Genomic DNA, 16,524 nt, shown 5'->3' on the forward strand with positions numbered 1-16,524 from the left:
AGCTGTGGTAACTCCTGCTTTATCAGCTGAAGTCCTTTGCTGCTTTAACACCAGCCTCTGTCATTCTTCGTTCTCCAGTTCAAAGACAACACTGCATGGGAGATCAAAGCATGGCCAATCTGGTATGTACACAAACACACTCGCCACACTAACACACACAGTACACATGATAACAGGTTCATAATCTCAGTCGCACAGTCAGACACTGACTCTGACCACACATGCCCCTGGCATTGATCAAAGGGAGGAATGTGATAGATAGAGAGGAGATAAGGGGAGGAAGGAGGGAGAGAGGGGGGTGTTTCACTTCAGTAATCAGACTGCTGTGTAAGGCAGACTGGGACACATCATTTCCAGTTTATAGACATACATTCTCTAGAACTCCAAACAGGATCCTCAAGCCAAGTGAGCAATCACAACATTTTTTTTTATATTTCATGAAATGCCTTGTTGAAGCTGTTGTTTACCTAACTGATGTGCTGTCTCCCACGAATCCCCCAAATCAATTCATTACGAATTAAATTAATTAATTAATTACAATATACAGTATATTGTTGTATAACTATATACAGTACATTGTTACTTGGATGAGTTGTGGTGTCAATCTAAGATCACAGACTCACACAGGCATGATGTGGGGAATGTTTTCTTGACACACTGATCCCTTAATACCAATCAATCATGGTAGCTTATTGTTGCTGGGCATGCTGCTCTCTTAATGGACACAGTTGACCATCTTCTAGTGACTACTTCCAGCAGGAAAATGCTCCATGTTACAAAGTAAAGGTCAACCTCAAACTGGTTTCACGAACGTAACAGTTAGTTTAGTGAACTTCAGTGACCTCCCTTCAATGCAAGAACTTAATCAGTCAATCAACATGACAGCTTCCAAAGATGAAGCCAAAATATCACCCCCTGGTGGCTGGCTGCAGCATTGGTCTTCAACCCCGCCCCCTCCACACATCAAGAACTCATCAAATAAATATGAATTCTGCTACTTTAGAAATTTCTCAACGATGTTCAAGTGTATCATATTTCTGATGAGTTTGATTTTAAATAAACATTCAATGCTATAAAAACGGGTGGAGAATGAGATTGGTTGAGTCGGTGTGTGAGCTGGACCTCGATTCCATACCTCAACTCATCGTTCACTACTGCACTGATTCTGTCTCCAAATGACGTCACCAACTACGAGGACGGCAGCACCTGTGTCAGGGATAGTTTGGCTTCACTTTATTACAGTTAGGGAAGAGGATACGCATCATCCATCCTTATATACAGCCATCAGATGTGAATCCCTGTGGAAAACCTTTGCGATGGGGTGGCAGCATGAATGTGCAGTTGGAAAGATGTGATGCAGTCATGTCAACATGGAGCCAAATCTCAGATGAAAGTTTCCAACATCTTGTTGAATCTAGCGTAGCCAGACTTATACTCAAATGCGTAATAGTCTGGGACCTCTCGGTTCATTTTCAATTTTCAAGAGGCATTACCAACAGACGCAGACCACATGCAATTGGACAGACCTGCAACCAGTGAGAGCAACGAATCTTGTGAGCGACTCAAAAATGTCAACAGACTAGAGCAGAGGGGAGAAGTCTGTGATGATGATTCGACAATGTCTGTGAACGAGTGTTGGCGTTTTTGTGGGAGAAATTGAAAATATCAGGTACTTTGAGTCAAATGCTTGCTCATCAGCGGCAGCCATCTTGGTTGTTTACAAAGGTCGCTTCCATCTGTGTCATGGTATGAACCCCGTCCATTATCAGATAATCGGTTGTGAATGGACCGGCAAGATTTCTGCAGGTGGGAAATCAATTCGAAATGGAGGGGATCCAGACCATATTCTGGTATAGCAAATTAAATGAGCTCCCAGAATTTGTCTGGGTCCCAGGCTATGTGGAATCCACACGGCATGAAGAATCAGTTATTAAGTGTTCGGTGAGTGGGTTTTGTAATACAACCTGCTCTGTTTAGCTGTATGATGAAATTATACCAGGTGGATGGTGGACAGTTGCAGTCATTGCATGCAGGCTGGTAGGACTAGAGGCAGCTGAGAGCTGATGCTATCTGCCTGGGGGCACCTTCACTACCTAATACTAGTGTGAAGTTAAAGTAGATGCCCTTCAAAAAAATGCTTTTTGACTACATCCATTATCTCATCTTTACTCAAAGCTAAAGCGACAACACGACTGTACATGTAAAGAAGGAAAACTTCTGTGCAATGGAGTTTTCTTGGACGATTTGGTCTTCATTTCATTACTGACACTCCACACCAGTGGCTGCACATGGGTTACAGAGGTAAATTAACCTTGTGAGATCAGATCAGAAACAATTGTGATCAAATCTCAGAAAGCAAAAATGACATCTGTGGTTGCAGGGGAAAGACGACTGTGGGATTCCAGAGGCCCTGATTACATACTGGTCTCTAGTGCACCGAGCTTTTAACAGGCAGATTTTCTGGGTTTTGTATTTCAAAAAGATGAGGATTGGGAACACATGATTTCTTTTCCAAGATTAAAGTCAAAATTTGGAGAGCAAACTCAGACGTCTTAGAATGAAGTTACAAGTGTGACAGTACTCTGGCTCGTAACAACTAACTTTATTTCATTTAAAAAAATCTTTTAATTTACTTTCGGTATAGAAATGATGGCACATTCATCTTGTGAGTCCCTGCAGACAACTGACAAGGCAACGAGACAAACGCTCCCTTTTTTTGCTTGTGTACTTTGTTAATAAGAAATAGGACAATCTAGATACAGTAGGTCCTTGCTGGTCAGGATGGCGGCGGTGCGGGCATTAATAGAAAACAACAATGTGGGTGCTTTGTCGCAAAAACTGCTGTCAGACGCCTTTGATACAAGTTGCCCATAAAGATTCTGGGATAAAATTATGACCTTTGTCACTGGATTCTGAGGTTGACCTCAGAAAAATCCCAAAATTAATGATTTATTACGTGCAATTCATTCTTAAAGTCTTTTTTTTCTTTCAGCAACAAAGCTAAAAAATATTACCTATTTAAAGCTTCTCAGCTGTAAGACTTTGCATAACATAACAAAAGATGGGAATTTGTGCTGGCCTTACAGATCAAACAATTAATCAGGAACATAATCTGCAGATTTACTGTTAATGGAAATAACCACTGCAACCCCTTTGCAGATGTTTGCCACAAAGCAATACATCAAGTCATGTGATAATTCAGAGCAGCAGCAGCAGCAGCAGCAGCAGCAGCAAGCAGTCATACATACAGTGAGTCAGCTGGGTAGAGTAGTGGACTATTTAAACCAGTGAGCCTGTGCACTGTGGAGGCCAAAGCATTTGTGGAAGAACATAACTGAGTATAGCAATGTTGTCTAAATCTTCAGGTGAATGAGGTACTTTTTTTAAATTTACCCTCAATGCCTTGTTTTCATTTTTTCATGGTAAACTTTATCCTTGCAAGTGTGGTTCTTCAAATTACAAAATCCCAAACGCTTAAAGTGTCCTTATGTTCTTGCATGTTCTCTGATTTACTCAAAACACCAACACAGCACTGCTCCTTCAATATTCCATGTCCGTGGGAGCCTGAACTTATCTCCCATCTGCCCCGGATCCTGGTACACAGACTGCTTTCATTCCTAACGAGGGCCTGATGAATTTTCTTAAAGGCGGCGATGGGCCAAATTGGAGCTGATATGTCCCATCCGGCAGGGTGGATGGGGCCATAAGACAGAGCCTTGTCCTACTGCCATGTGACAGCCAAACCAGGCCAAAGTGAAAGAACCTATTAGCACTGTCTGGTCAGTTTACTGTGTATTAGGGTTGCTTATTCCATTACCAAGCACGTGTATATTTTTTCCTTGTGTGTATGCGGTTGGATTAAGGGAGGGGGCCTTGAGGATGATATAACCCTTGAGGAGACAACTTCACTGTAGACACTGAAATCTGTGAGGGACAGTTGTGGTTGTTGCCACTTAGAGACAATAGATTTATTGTGCTTCTCTCTCCTCTACTGTGTGTGTGTGTGTGTGCATGTGTGTGCGTGTGTTTATCCATGTAAGGTTCCCAGAGATGTGTGTACATACGATCGGTAAATAAGATTATGCATGTAGAATTTGTCTGAAAATCTATGTATGTATACAAGAGCTTGGGTGCCATGTGACTGTTTGTGTTCTTGAGTGTGACAGTTTAAGGTGAAGGAAAGAGGGCATCAGATGACCTAACACACACACACACACACACACACACACACACACACACACACACACACACACACACAGTCTGAAAAGGGTAAGAGGGGGGGCATGACGCGTCAAGCTGGAGCCATGACTCAGTCGTGTGTGTGTGTGTTGTTTGAGTTTGAGGGAGCTGATCCCATTGTGTGTGTCAACAAGCCGTCCCATTCAGCGCCTGTGTGGCTAAACTCTGTTAATGAGCGTTGCCTCTGGCTGGGCCTTGCTAGCACAGTGCTCCTCACAGCTAAACCCTTCAATGCGCACGCACACACACACAAACACACACACACACACACACACGCACACACGCGCGCGCGCGCGCACACACACACACACGCACACACACACACACACACACACACACACACACACACACACACACACACACACACACACACACACACACACACACACACACACACACACACACACACACACACACACACACACACACACACACACACACACACACACACACACACACACACACACACACACGCACGCACCCTGAACCAAAGGGTGGGGGGTGTGATGGTGAAGAAGAGAGAAAAACAGAGAGAAAAGGAAAGAATGAGTCAGGATGCAACCTCATCAGTAGATGACAAATTGCAGCTCCAGTAAAAACAAAAGCACGTCTGGATTTTCCGCAACAATGCTGCTCATGTCAGAGTGGAAAATCCAAAAAAACTCTCATTTGATAACATTGCTACTACACATTTCATGAACAACTGATTAACCAAACTCTACCACATCCTTTTCCTATCTTTATGGTCTATAAAGGTAAAAGTCAGCGAACGATACTGAGGAAGAAAAAAAAGAAAAACACCTGATATGATACTTTCAGTGGACAGAAAGATGTTACTCTACTGAAGGAAATAAAGTGATTGGAAAAGAAGAAAAAAAAGCCGATGAAATCCAGGTAGGCTGGTCACAGAAGCCAGTGGGTAGAAGGAAGGAGGATGGGAACTAGGGGTGAGAAAAGGAGGGCATGTCATCCTCCATCAGCACAACAAGCTCCCTCTCTTTCTTTTTTTTTCCCTGTTCAACACTTTTTTACCACCAGCAAGCTATTTCCAACCCACAGTGTGCTGATGTGTATGTGTGTGTTTGAGCGAGCGTGTGCTGGAAGTGAGGCTTGGGGCCAAGGCCATTAAAGCGCTGTTAAAACACTTCTGACGCTGTTGGCTGATGCTGAAGCAAAAGGAGAGAAAGTGAGACAGTGAGGGAGGGAGCACACACTCAGTGGCTATCTCAGCCCGCCCAGCAGTCCACTGGCAGCCTGTCAATACTATGAGCAGAGAGGTGCGAGATGAGTCAACAACCTAATTCTAACATCAAACTTTCATGGCCAGCGGAGGGGAAGAGCAGGATAGAGAGATGTGGCGAGAGAGGTTTGATGTTAACGCTTTCTCCATCACCTACCTTCACTCCTCTAAACCTTTTAAAAACCCTTTAAAAACCAAGCCCTTTTACACACCCTCGCACACATACAGTGTCACTACACACACCCTGGGACACACACTGGGTTGCACTTTTAAAGTTCTGACCTGCGGCTGAATTACATTTGGAGTGTTTTAGCAACATATAATAGTGACCCTCTTGCTTTCTCTCTCTCTCAGTGCCCCCCACACTTTGCAGAAGCTCTCTCGCCCAGACGGAGAGAGTGCCAGCGGCTTTATTTATTAAATATGGCCTGAGAGAAGAAGCAACATGGGTGAGCTGAGAATCCATTTTAGGAGGCCAGCTTTTAATGGCTTTCTGACACGCTGGGATGGTAGTGGTTCTGTGGCAGCTTGGATGGGACACCTCTTGAGTGGCAAATGGTGTTGTCCATGCTTGTTGTCCCAAAGACTGTATAGAAATGTGTTGTGGTCATGTGAAGGACACAGAGGTAAAAATCATAGACTGAACCAAGAAATGGTGTGGTGGATGTCAGAGCAAATAGCAGGACAGGGATTTAATGTTACCATTAGAGACAGAAGCTAACAGCTCTACTTGCATCACACTGGTTTTGCCAAAGTCAGATTTGGTATCAGAAGCACACATTTTTTTACCAAAATATTTTTTTCTGCCATTTATGCCTTACACTAGGCTATGTAATCACTTTGTTTGATGCTAATAAGCTTGAGCTATGTGGCTAACATGGGTGAAAAAACAACTGTTCTGTTGGCCAAAAATGATCAATACAATTTAGGTTGGACATTTTTTTCCAATATATTTTTTATGAACTGATTTAATTGGTAGTGCAACAATTTAGTTGCACTAAAATATCAATAAAATCCCAATGTTAAGGGAAAAAATACACTTTCTGGATCTGCCCCTTTTTCCAGATCCACTCCAAAATTTGATGGCTTCTTTTTTGGCCCATGTCCCATCCTCCTCTTTGAAATTTGTTCTGTAGTTTTTGCATAATCCTGCTAAAGAAGTCCAACTTTCAAATAAGATAATAATGTAAATGTTTATATTTAATGCTGGATGCACTGAGACCGTGGAGAAGATGTCCGATATAAAGACAGTAAACAGAGATGGCATCCCTCACTGACACAAACAGCAGAGCAGCATTGTCAGTCCACTGCTCATACAGTCGTTTCTCCTGACAGCTCGAGCCCTGCTGGTGCTGCTGCCAGTGACTGGTCTGTGGACTCTGGGCCGTGGAGGGACTGAGGGCGGCAGCAATGGTGTGGAGGCGCGTAATGGTGAGAGGGTTGATTATGTAGCATGGCAGGGTGTAGATGATGAGGCAATAGAGTACCACCGGCACTTTACTGACCTACTGAGACTTGCTGCAGGGATATGGAAGACAATACCGAGTGAGGTAAAGAAGACAATATAGCCACAGATAAACTGACTAAAAATCCCTGTATTCTAAAGACGCTGCCCCCTCTCAGTGAGGGCCAGCTTTCAGTGTGGTAGTTTGGAGAAACAATGCAGTTTTGTTTTCCAATGAGGTCGGAAAACACATGTTATGATCTAGTTCTGACAGAGGAGACGACAAATAGCCACTAAATCAACTGAATGTCAAAGTCTCAGGTTTGAAGAGGCAGGCGTGTCCGCATCATGCCGGCTGTCAGATCCTCGACTGACAGCAATGTTCTAGGATTGGAAAGTGAACCTTTTCAATTAGCACCCTCTGGGGCGCCCTTCAGCCACACTGATGTACCAGCATTATGTGTGGCAAAGCATAAAAACCTTCTTTGAGTCTAAGGTGGAGTCTAATTTTACTACAGTGACTGTCTTCCACTAAAAAAGGTAGAGAAGGAGTGCTGTTGGTCATGAGGCTATATTAACAAGGCAATATACACTTTTTCATGTTCCTTTTCTATTTCATATAGTTCAGTTCCTTTTGTTTTTTTACTTCCTCTCATGCCCTCTCTTCTTATTTCTTGATGTTCTTTTATCTGCTCATTTTTAAAACACTTTGAATTGCCACTGTGTATGAATTTGTGCTATATAAATAAACGTGCCTTGGCTTGCCTTCTTTTGTGAGGCTCCCAGGGAGAATTCATGAAAACTGGAAATAATTTAACATTCCCTGGATAAAAAAAAAAAAAAGAATGATTGTGATGCTTAATTTTACATATCTAGAGAGACTGTGTGGAATCAACATTAGCCAAATCTTTCTGTTAATATAATATAATCAAATAATGATCACAAGGTGTAATTGCTCAACAGTAATAGAGGCACAGCATTTCTTTTTTTTTCAGCCAATGTTACATTCCCACTGCTCTCTGCTCCAAAAAAAAGGTGGACTGAACCAAGAAATGGTGTAGTGGACATTTTTTTAACAAAATATTATTTTCTGCCATTTAAGAACCGCACTAGGCTGTGTAATCACTTTGTTTGATGCTAATTAACTTGAGCTATGTGGCTAATATGGCTGAAAAAAGAACTGTTCTGTTGGCCAAAAATGATCAATACAATTTAGGCTGGACATTTTTTTCCAATATATTTTTTTTATGAACTGATTTAATTGGTAGTGCAACAATTTAGTTGCACTAAAATGTCAATAAAATCCCAATGTTAAGGGAAAAAAGACACTTCCTGGATCTGCCCCCTTTTCAAGATCCACCCCAAAATTTTATGGCTTCTTTTTTGGCCCAAAAAATGTTACATTGCCGCCGCTCTCTGCTCCAAAAAAAAAGGTGGAACTGCATAAAAAATACAATAACTTAAATAACCAATGAGGTACATTAATCACACCCCACACATACTATAAGTACATGCCAAATAGTGATAATACAAAGAAAAGGAGCCGAGGTTAAGTGGTGAATTCAATTATTTATGCCTGTATAAAAAACATCTCCAAGCCAGATTCCATTGTTGCTGGTCTGGAGCAGGGTATGCACTGAGTGAGTGTCAGTCAGTCTCATCCACTATTTATATGATGATTCTTGAACATAGCATTCACTTTTTTTTATTATAGTTTTGATATTTTCCATATGTCTGAAAATTGTGGATTAAAATGTTTCATAAATGCAAGAAAGTGAAAATTAGGAATTACTGGTGATACTGAAAAAAACTCAAATCTTCATTCATCTGGATTTGGAGCTTTAGTGTCCTGTACTGTAAAAATACATATTATATATTTCTGAGAAAAAGTCAGTTATCATGTCAATCCAGAAATTTCCAGATATCCAGTAGGTCTCTAACTATTACATTGCTCTAAAACTATTGCATGGTATATGTAACGTTGAGTCATGCTTAACTGATTTATGACATTCCGGGTCTTCCCACTTCTCCACAACCAAGCTTGGACAGTTAAGCCACCACAACATTGTCAAAAATGTCACATTGCTTTGTGGAAGAACACACCCTGGTTGATGAATCACATTCTCTGTGGAGGAAAATGTGCAGGGGAAAAGCTGATAGCCAACTCCATCTCAAATCTCTAAAAGTTGCCTTCCTTTGAAGGTCCAACTGTAAAACATCTTATAGGGGCTCTGTGGCTAATGAGAAGCAAAACAAACACTTTTGGAGGGTTTCTCCAAATGTTCCCTGACAGCTGAGTGATGGGCAGGGTGGGAGAGCAGAGAGGAGAGAGGGAGGACCAAGGAATACAGGGAGGGAAACATGGGAGGTAAGACTAGGAGTGTTTACAGAGGATAGGGGTGGCTTGGATGGATGGAGTGTATGGAGTGGAATGTCCAAAAGTGTGCCCTATTATTCCCATTTGGCTTTCCGACCCATGCTGGAATCCGGCCACAGCTATGCATAACTTTGCCTCTATATGTGGTTGGACAACACTTTCTATGGAATATTAGTTCTCAGCATGACTCAGTCACGAGTCTCATTTTGTACCCATCACGCCCACAAACTTGAAATTACTGATTCTAAAATCTAAAACACATCTGCCTTTTCCCTACATGACAATGTAAACCTCATTCACTGCTCACATGAACCGCAACACCCAACCTGGCCTCAGTCATACACCTCCAGGCTGAACTAAAGTCTTGCACCCACTTTCTTTATGACCCCAAACTCCTCTACTTAACTGCAATGGTAACATAATAATACAACTATACACATTGTGTTCCCCAATGAAGCAATACAAAAATTAATAAATAAATAACTCCCAATCTAAAGGATTAGAAATTAGTCACTTCTGCTTTCAGGCTTTGCCCTCCAGTCACATAATGGGTGGATGCTCCTGGTATTCTCTCATTTTTATTGCAAGCTCAGTAATATCTGTGATAACTTTATTCACCATCAAGTGGTGTGGCAATCAGGATATGCTGAAGTGTAAAAACAAAACGGAGGTTGGGGAGGGGTTGGAGAGTGACACATTTTCATCATCAACAGAAGGGAGCACAGTGCTCCACTGACGCCGCCGTTTGTCAACTCATTGGCCTAAAATGCTGAGTGACCCTGATGCAGGGTCACTTTTTTTTCCTCAGCCCTGCTGTCCTCCTGGGTCAGCGGTACACTGTCCTGGGGAGAGGCCAGTGCTTGCATGAATAAGTAAAGACCGTTGGGGAACCAAAGTCCGTTGGCTGACGTTTCCACCCCACTGAATTTTAACACATTAGGAAGCCCCACTGCCAGTAATGAGCCAGAGACAGAGGGATGGGGATGGGGGGGTGTTGAAGGGTGAGAGAGAGTGTAGTCACATCCTCGGAGCATAACTCCCTGAGCACACTAGACTGTGTCACTCTCAACCTGTTTATGTTGTGCAAATGTTACTCACACCTCATGTGAAAAAGATGGCACTCCTGATTAGTAACAGTTTTAATTAAAGTAATCTGGTAAGATGCATAACTAGATGCCCAAACAAAAAGATAAATCTCAATTACAATATGATCTCTAGGTAAGCAAAAATAACATTCAACATCATGTACTATTCATATTATCATATCATTCTTTCTGCTGTGCCCTCAAATGTGGGTGGCAAAGGAGTTTGTGATTCCTTTGAATATTTACAGTTTGTCATAAACAGTCATGAGAGGTTTGTTTGACATTACCATAGTTTAAAAAAAATAAGCGTTAATATTCCTTGGTCATTTACATCTAAAGTATTTTAATGTCATAGTTCAGCAAAGCACTGTGATTACAGGATACTGCTGCAAAAGCCTTTTAGAGGGAGTGGATGGTTTGGTGTATAGACCTTGACATTTAAGGTTATAGTTTTCATCCCATCCTTTAGTTTATTTATATCATGACTATAATATGAATCACCATTATAACTGATACTGATTTGGTATGTAGCTCTGCCAGCAAGTGCCCCTGATCAGAAAATGCTTGAAATGGGTTAATTTTGAAGCCTTTGAAAAATACTGAATCTATTTTATTGTTTAGGGTTTGAGGACCTGTTGGATTATTCATCATGTTCTAATTAGACAACCACAGCAGTTTCTGGCCTGTCTTGATGCAGCAAACTTTATAGACAGTGAGGTCGTAATTAAAAAAGAGGTTTCAGGTCGTTTCAATTCACTGAGTGCTTTCAGAGAATTCATCAGGCTCTGACCAAGGGAGTTCATACTGTAGCCAAGGTTGTGTGTGTTGTTCTTCACAGAAAGAATGTGTGTATGTGTGTGTGTGTTTTCTCCTCATCTCAGCCCCAGTGCCCCTGTGCCCTGGCCTCTCTTCCTCCCCCACTGTGTGCGAGTTTATTCACAGGAAATGCAGGGGAGCCTCACGGGTGGCTGGGCTGATGCGAAGCGACGTGGCGTCTCCAGCGAGCCAGGAACTTAGCATGTCAGGCAGGTCAGCACCGGGCAAGCAGACAGTCGATAAAATATTCAATACAGCACTCCCAGTTCATGGATCTAATACCTCGGAAAAGCCCCACCCACCCCTCCAAAATCTGAAGAAAAGAATCATCATCTCTCCAACCCCTTCACACCGGCTAGCTGGGTGGGTTTATCAAACTCAGGGTGCAAAAGCCTCATGAAGATCTGAATCTGATGGCGGAGCTCAAGCGGATTCATCTTTGCAGGTTGTCTAATGGATTTCCACCCCACCCCTCCCTTCCATCATTCGGAGGAGGGAAAGTTCAAAAGTGCATTGTGACCTTTTCCAGCCTAGGCACTGGTACAATAACACAGTAGCAGGGTCTTTTTGTTCTCAACTTTTTGTTTCAGGAAATAAAAAGAAACTCAATTTTTTCTTTCATGGTCCCACTTTTCTTTGGCTTTTATCTTCTATGCCCTGAATCTTTCTTGAGCCCTGGGGGCGAGTAAAAAAAAAAAAAAAAAACATACGGCAGTGTTTGACAGTGTGGCAAGTGGAAGTCTGGAAAGGCTGGCCTCGGAATGTCTTGTGTCACTTTAGCGCAATGGGCGCTAATCCCAATTAGCATCACTCAGCTGCACTGAGGGAGCATCACGTTGTATCAGCCTCTGCTGAGACAGGCGCCCTCCGTGGACTGGGCGGATACAGTGAAACACCAGCTGCTATCGGCCTGTTTTGCTGATTAACCCAGACACTAAGATGTCGTTGCTGTGTCTTTTGACTCCTGAGCCACTGCGTCCTCCTCCCTTTGTTGTCTTCGGGTAGCTTCCGTCTACTTACATTTTTAACAAGCATCTCCTCTGTCTCCATCTCTTTTATTGTGTCGTCTGAGTGTGTGGTATTTTATTACTTACACTGCATAGATTGGTTGAGTACACTGGATCAGTGTTACCCACTCAAACGGTTTTCCTTTCTCCCGCTGAATAATTAATGGAAATGGATGGTTAAGGACAAAGGCAGGGAAGACTCCATTAAGGAGTGAAATGTTGAGAGGTGCTGACTTCATCATTGGAGTTGTTAGCGCCATGGGTAGTGATCCGATGTAGGCAATATTCTACTACAGACAAGGAACTAGGAACTACCAGCTTCTGCACTAAAGCATTCTCACTAACAAGTGCTGTACATTTCTGATGATTGTAAGCAGCACTGAACAGAGTATGTGTTCACACCAAAACTTAGTATTGCCTCAACAGTTATCATGCAGGACAGAGATTCCTGGCATACACAGTTCACTATCATTGAACATCTACATGGGTTTAGAGCAACACTAAAAACACAGTTTGGACTGAGAAAGTAATGTGGATGAAGGGATGAGTGAAAACAGCTTTTATGGAGCACAATGGGGAGCTAACCTACGTGACAGAAATAGCTGAATCTTGTTGTTTTTGCCTTTCCAAAGGCACGTCATAATACATGCCAGAGTTTCAGCACCCAGCAGCTTTCAGATACCTATAAATAAATGCTTTCCTGAGCTTTGCTTCTCTCTCTCACTCACAGACACACTCATGCAGATGCTGGAGCCGAGTAAATAGCCCCCTTCTGATGAAAAACATTCCAACATTACCAACACTAGAGGGGACTGAATGGGGCGCCGGTGGTGGTGCTTTTAAAATGATGTCAATCACCTGTTTTCCCCTAGCACCAATTTCATGGAGAAAGAAACCCTCAGCAGTCTCCATGGTTCGCTCTGCTTATTTGCAGACAGAGAGGAGGTAAGTCTTTTCCTGATCACTGCATGTTCCAGACGGGGAGAAGGAACGAAGTTCAACTCTCCTCCCCCCTCTAGGTTTTTGTCCTGGATGGTACTGCCAAAGAGAAATCTTCTCTAGATCTTCAGGACATCACCACAGTACTAACATAATCCAAAAAACCCAAAAACATTTGGTATTCACCTGGATAATACACAATCCAGATAATAAACTGTCCAACTTTTTAATTATTACCAAAGTGGTAATAATTACCGATGAAGAAAATAATTTAAAATCCAACTCAGAATTGTAAATCTAAACAGGCCAAGGTCATGGATTGATCAGGGGATATGATTTGAATCTGATAACAATTAATGACTTTCTCTCACAATGTCCCAAATCGCCTAAAATTAAATGTCCACTTGTGTGTGTCCTTGATGGCACTTTTGGGTGCCAGTACGAACTGCACTTGGATGTTAATGATACAATGAGATATAGGTCACACAAAGTAAAATACTTAAGTCAAAGAATATTCTAGTAAAGACAAAACATAAATCTACCACCCCCCCCCCCCAAAAAAAAAAAACAACAAAAAAACAAAACAACAACATATAATTTGATAAAAAGTACAACTACACAAAAAAGATACAAAATGATTCCATTGCCAGCAGTCTCAGAAGTCATAGGAAGAGGGGCTGGTGTTGCTGACTTCAGGAATGCTGTCAGTTCAGAGTTGTAAACGGAGTTGGCCTTCACCAACAATGGGGCATATTTTTCGAGATGCTGGGAGTCGATAGCAGGCGTCCGTAGTGACAAAGGGCCACTTCTCATGCTCCGTGAGAAAGGCGTGTTGGCTCAGCTCTTTGATACAGGACACTGTTTCTCTGACCACCATTCATTACCATGTATACCAGACGACTCAATGGGCATTGCGCATTAAGCATAACTTTGGCCTCCTACACACTCTCAGAGGCTGCATTATGGAGGCCTTTAGAGCCAGCCTTCCCTAAACACTCCAAGGTGTCTCATAAAGTGAGCTTGGAGTGTAGCACAGAGCTCTGGACAAGAAAAAAAAAGCTTGATGCTACATCTTTTCCTGCCTCCCTTTTACTCAGTAGTTGAGACATGAGCTGTCTTGAAACCCAGGGCTTTGGCGGAGCATCCGAAGAATAACATGGCAGAGGCATCCACATTTGTTTCCACTTATGTTACATGATCTTTAAGGGCCTAATTTGAACAAATCCCTTGCTTTGACCGCACACTGCACTTTCTGAGGGCTCTTAGCATATGTACACTGGGTGTTAATGTCATTCTTAAAGTAAACATTGCCATTGGTCAGGGCTGGGTAGAGCACGCCCTATTTCTGGCCTGAATTGCTGCTAGTCTTTTATTAAGAAACCAAATGAAATGAAGAAAGGTCAAAAAAGGCTGCCATGACCCTGTTATTTATAAGGCCCCAGTTAGCTTACTGCAGCTCAGTCTGAATATTCTTTCTTTGAACATTATCAACACTTCCATCCCCAACACTTTGCACTATAGGCTATTAAAGGACAAGTAAAAACCTCCCAACAGGCGGTAATTTGAATCTAATGACTTTCATTAAAATTCCACTTCAACTCGTTTCCCCGCCATCGCCTCCGAAACAGATGTGACAAACACAACATTTGCGCAAAGTACAGTACGTAAGAAACACAGACATTAAAAAGTCATTTCAGGAGAACCCTTCTGTACAGATCTTTAAAAGGAACGTGTGAAAGGGTGTCTGAGGGGAGGAGAGGAGCATGTTAGACGACTGTCAGAGAGGCAAGTGCCCGGGGTTAAAGCAGGCTGCCCTATGGCTCTTCTACCACATGACGCCTGCTGCTGAGATACCTCCCTTCAGCTCACTTTGCTCTATGTCTCCCATCACTATGTGACTCTGCCTCTGGCTTGTGGCACTTCCTCCAGCATAATGTGAGTGTGCTATAGCTCTGGGGAATGCCAGCACCATGTCAAAAGAAAGGAGAGAGAGAGGGTGAGAAAAAGAAGAGGGAGAGGAAAGGTGCTAGTGAAATGTTAATGTCATGTCCTGTTCAATAGCTGTATCTTTGGTCTGGGGATGGCAGCCGCTCTCGCTGCCACTCTGTGATGCAAGAATACATGAAATGGTGGGATCGGAGTCAACCCTGTCCTTTGTTTTGTTGGAGTGTGCAAATCCACACACCCTCCCACACACAGACAACATAAACATTTCATGTTTGGTTAGTAGCCATGCATGAGGAATTCCCCCACCCCGTTGGTGTGTCTTGTGTATATTGCCTTCTTTTGGAGTACATTGTGGGGGGGGGGGCACGAGCATCATCTCACTCCTCCTAAGCTTCTAACCTGACCTCTTTCTCTGTTACACATACTTGCAGTCTACCTGAAGGCGACTCATAAATTTCTGAGACACCAGCTAAGTCCTCTCACACAAGGAGGGGGCTGCTGAGGGGATCTGCTAGGTTATTGTGTGTCTGGTCTTGGGTGGAGGTCACTCAAAGTTACAAGAAGGAATCCTGCGGATTGCTTGGGGAAGAACAGGGATGAACCCCCTCCAACCCTTCCCTTCACACAAACACAGACACAACTGCCCTCCGCACCTTACTGATCTTCCCTTTTACTCTGGAATGACTTGAAATCATATCTTGCAGCCACACAAATATAATGAAAGGGGCGAGGACAAAGACAGGCCTGTGTTTTGCGCGATAATCTCTGCACAAATGGTGGTCAGTTCAACACCTCATCCCACACGGGCCTCACATGGTCTTTAAACCCTCCTCACCCAGCCCTGGCCACTTCCCAACCAAAAGAACGCCTGGACGATACACTTGCGCTGGGCCCTGGCCAGCCAGACAAACACAAGTCTCTCTTAACACTTCAATCAAATTCTCCACCCCTGCAACGATACAAACCCCCTCCCTCAGTACAATGTGTGTTTTCAATCACTGACCCTCCCCTACCTCTCTAGCCCACATGCCTGCATGACTTTTAATTCTTGTCCGGGACAGTTGTTGTAAATGTGTGTTGTGGTGGGCTTGGGGGCGGGCCGGGGAAGGGACAAGGGGTTACAGAAAAAGGGCAGTCAACAAAACTCAATTGTCCTAAGAGTGGTGGTAATTGCATTTGATTAAAATAATGACAGGGTGTCGGGACAGATTGGAGGGTCCCTTGGAGGGAGTGTTGGGGCCCTGACACAGAAACTGAGGAGGGGCCAAGAGTGTGTGTGTGAGAGAGAGAGAGAGAGAGAGAGAGAGAGAGAGCACTGTGTGGTTTATTGTTACAAAGCTGGAAGTGCAGCGCTCACCTGTATCACCATGAGACCGGGGCATGAAGACAACACCACATGGAAAAGAGAAGAAAAGTTATAACACAATTAT

General features: G+C 43.1%; 1 protein-coding gene and 1 long non-coding RNA gene across 7 annotated transcripts in view; one reads left to right on the forward strand and one right to left on the reverse strand.

Annotated features, from left to right (window-relative positions):
- Positions 1 to 16,524, reverse strand: part of bcas3 (BCAS3 microtubule associated cell migration factor) — a 308,540-nt gene that overhangs the window by 99,246 nt on the left and 192,770 nt on the right. The window lies entirely within an intron of this gene.
- On the forward strand, positions 297 to 7,168 carry LOC118299648. Its single transcript, XR_004789913.1, has 3 exons — positions 297 to 405; positions 5,834 to 5,928; positions 6,815 to 7,168. It is a non-coding gene; the product is annotated as an uncharacterized LOC118299648 (long non-coding RNA).

This window comes from Scophthalmus maximus, chromosome 11, assembly GCF_022379125.1.
Source record: "Scophthalmus maximus strain ysfricsl-2021 chromosome 11, ASM2237912v1, whole genome shotgun sequence".
In the NCBI taxonomy this organism is placed as follows: domain Eukaryota; kingdom Metazoa; phylum Chordata; class Actinopteri; order Pleuronectiformes; family Scophthalmidae; genus Scophthalmus; species Scophthalmus maximus.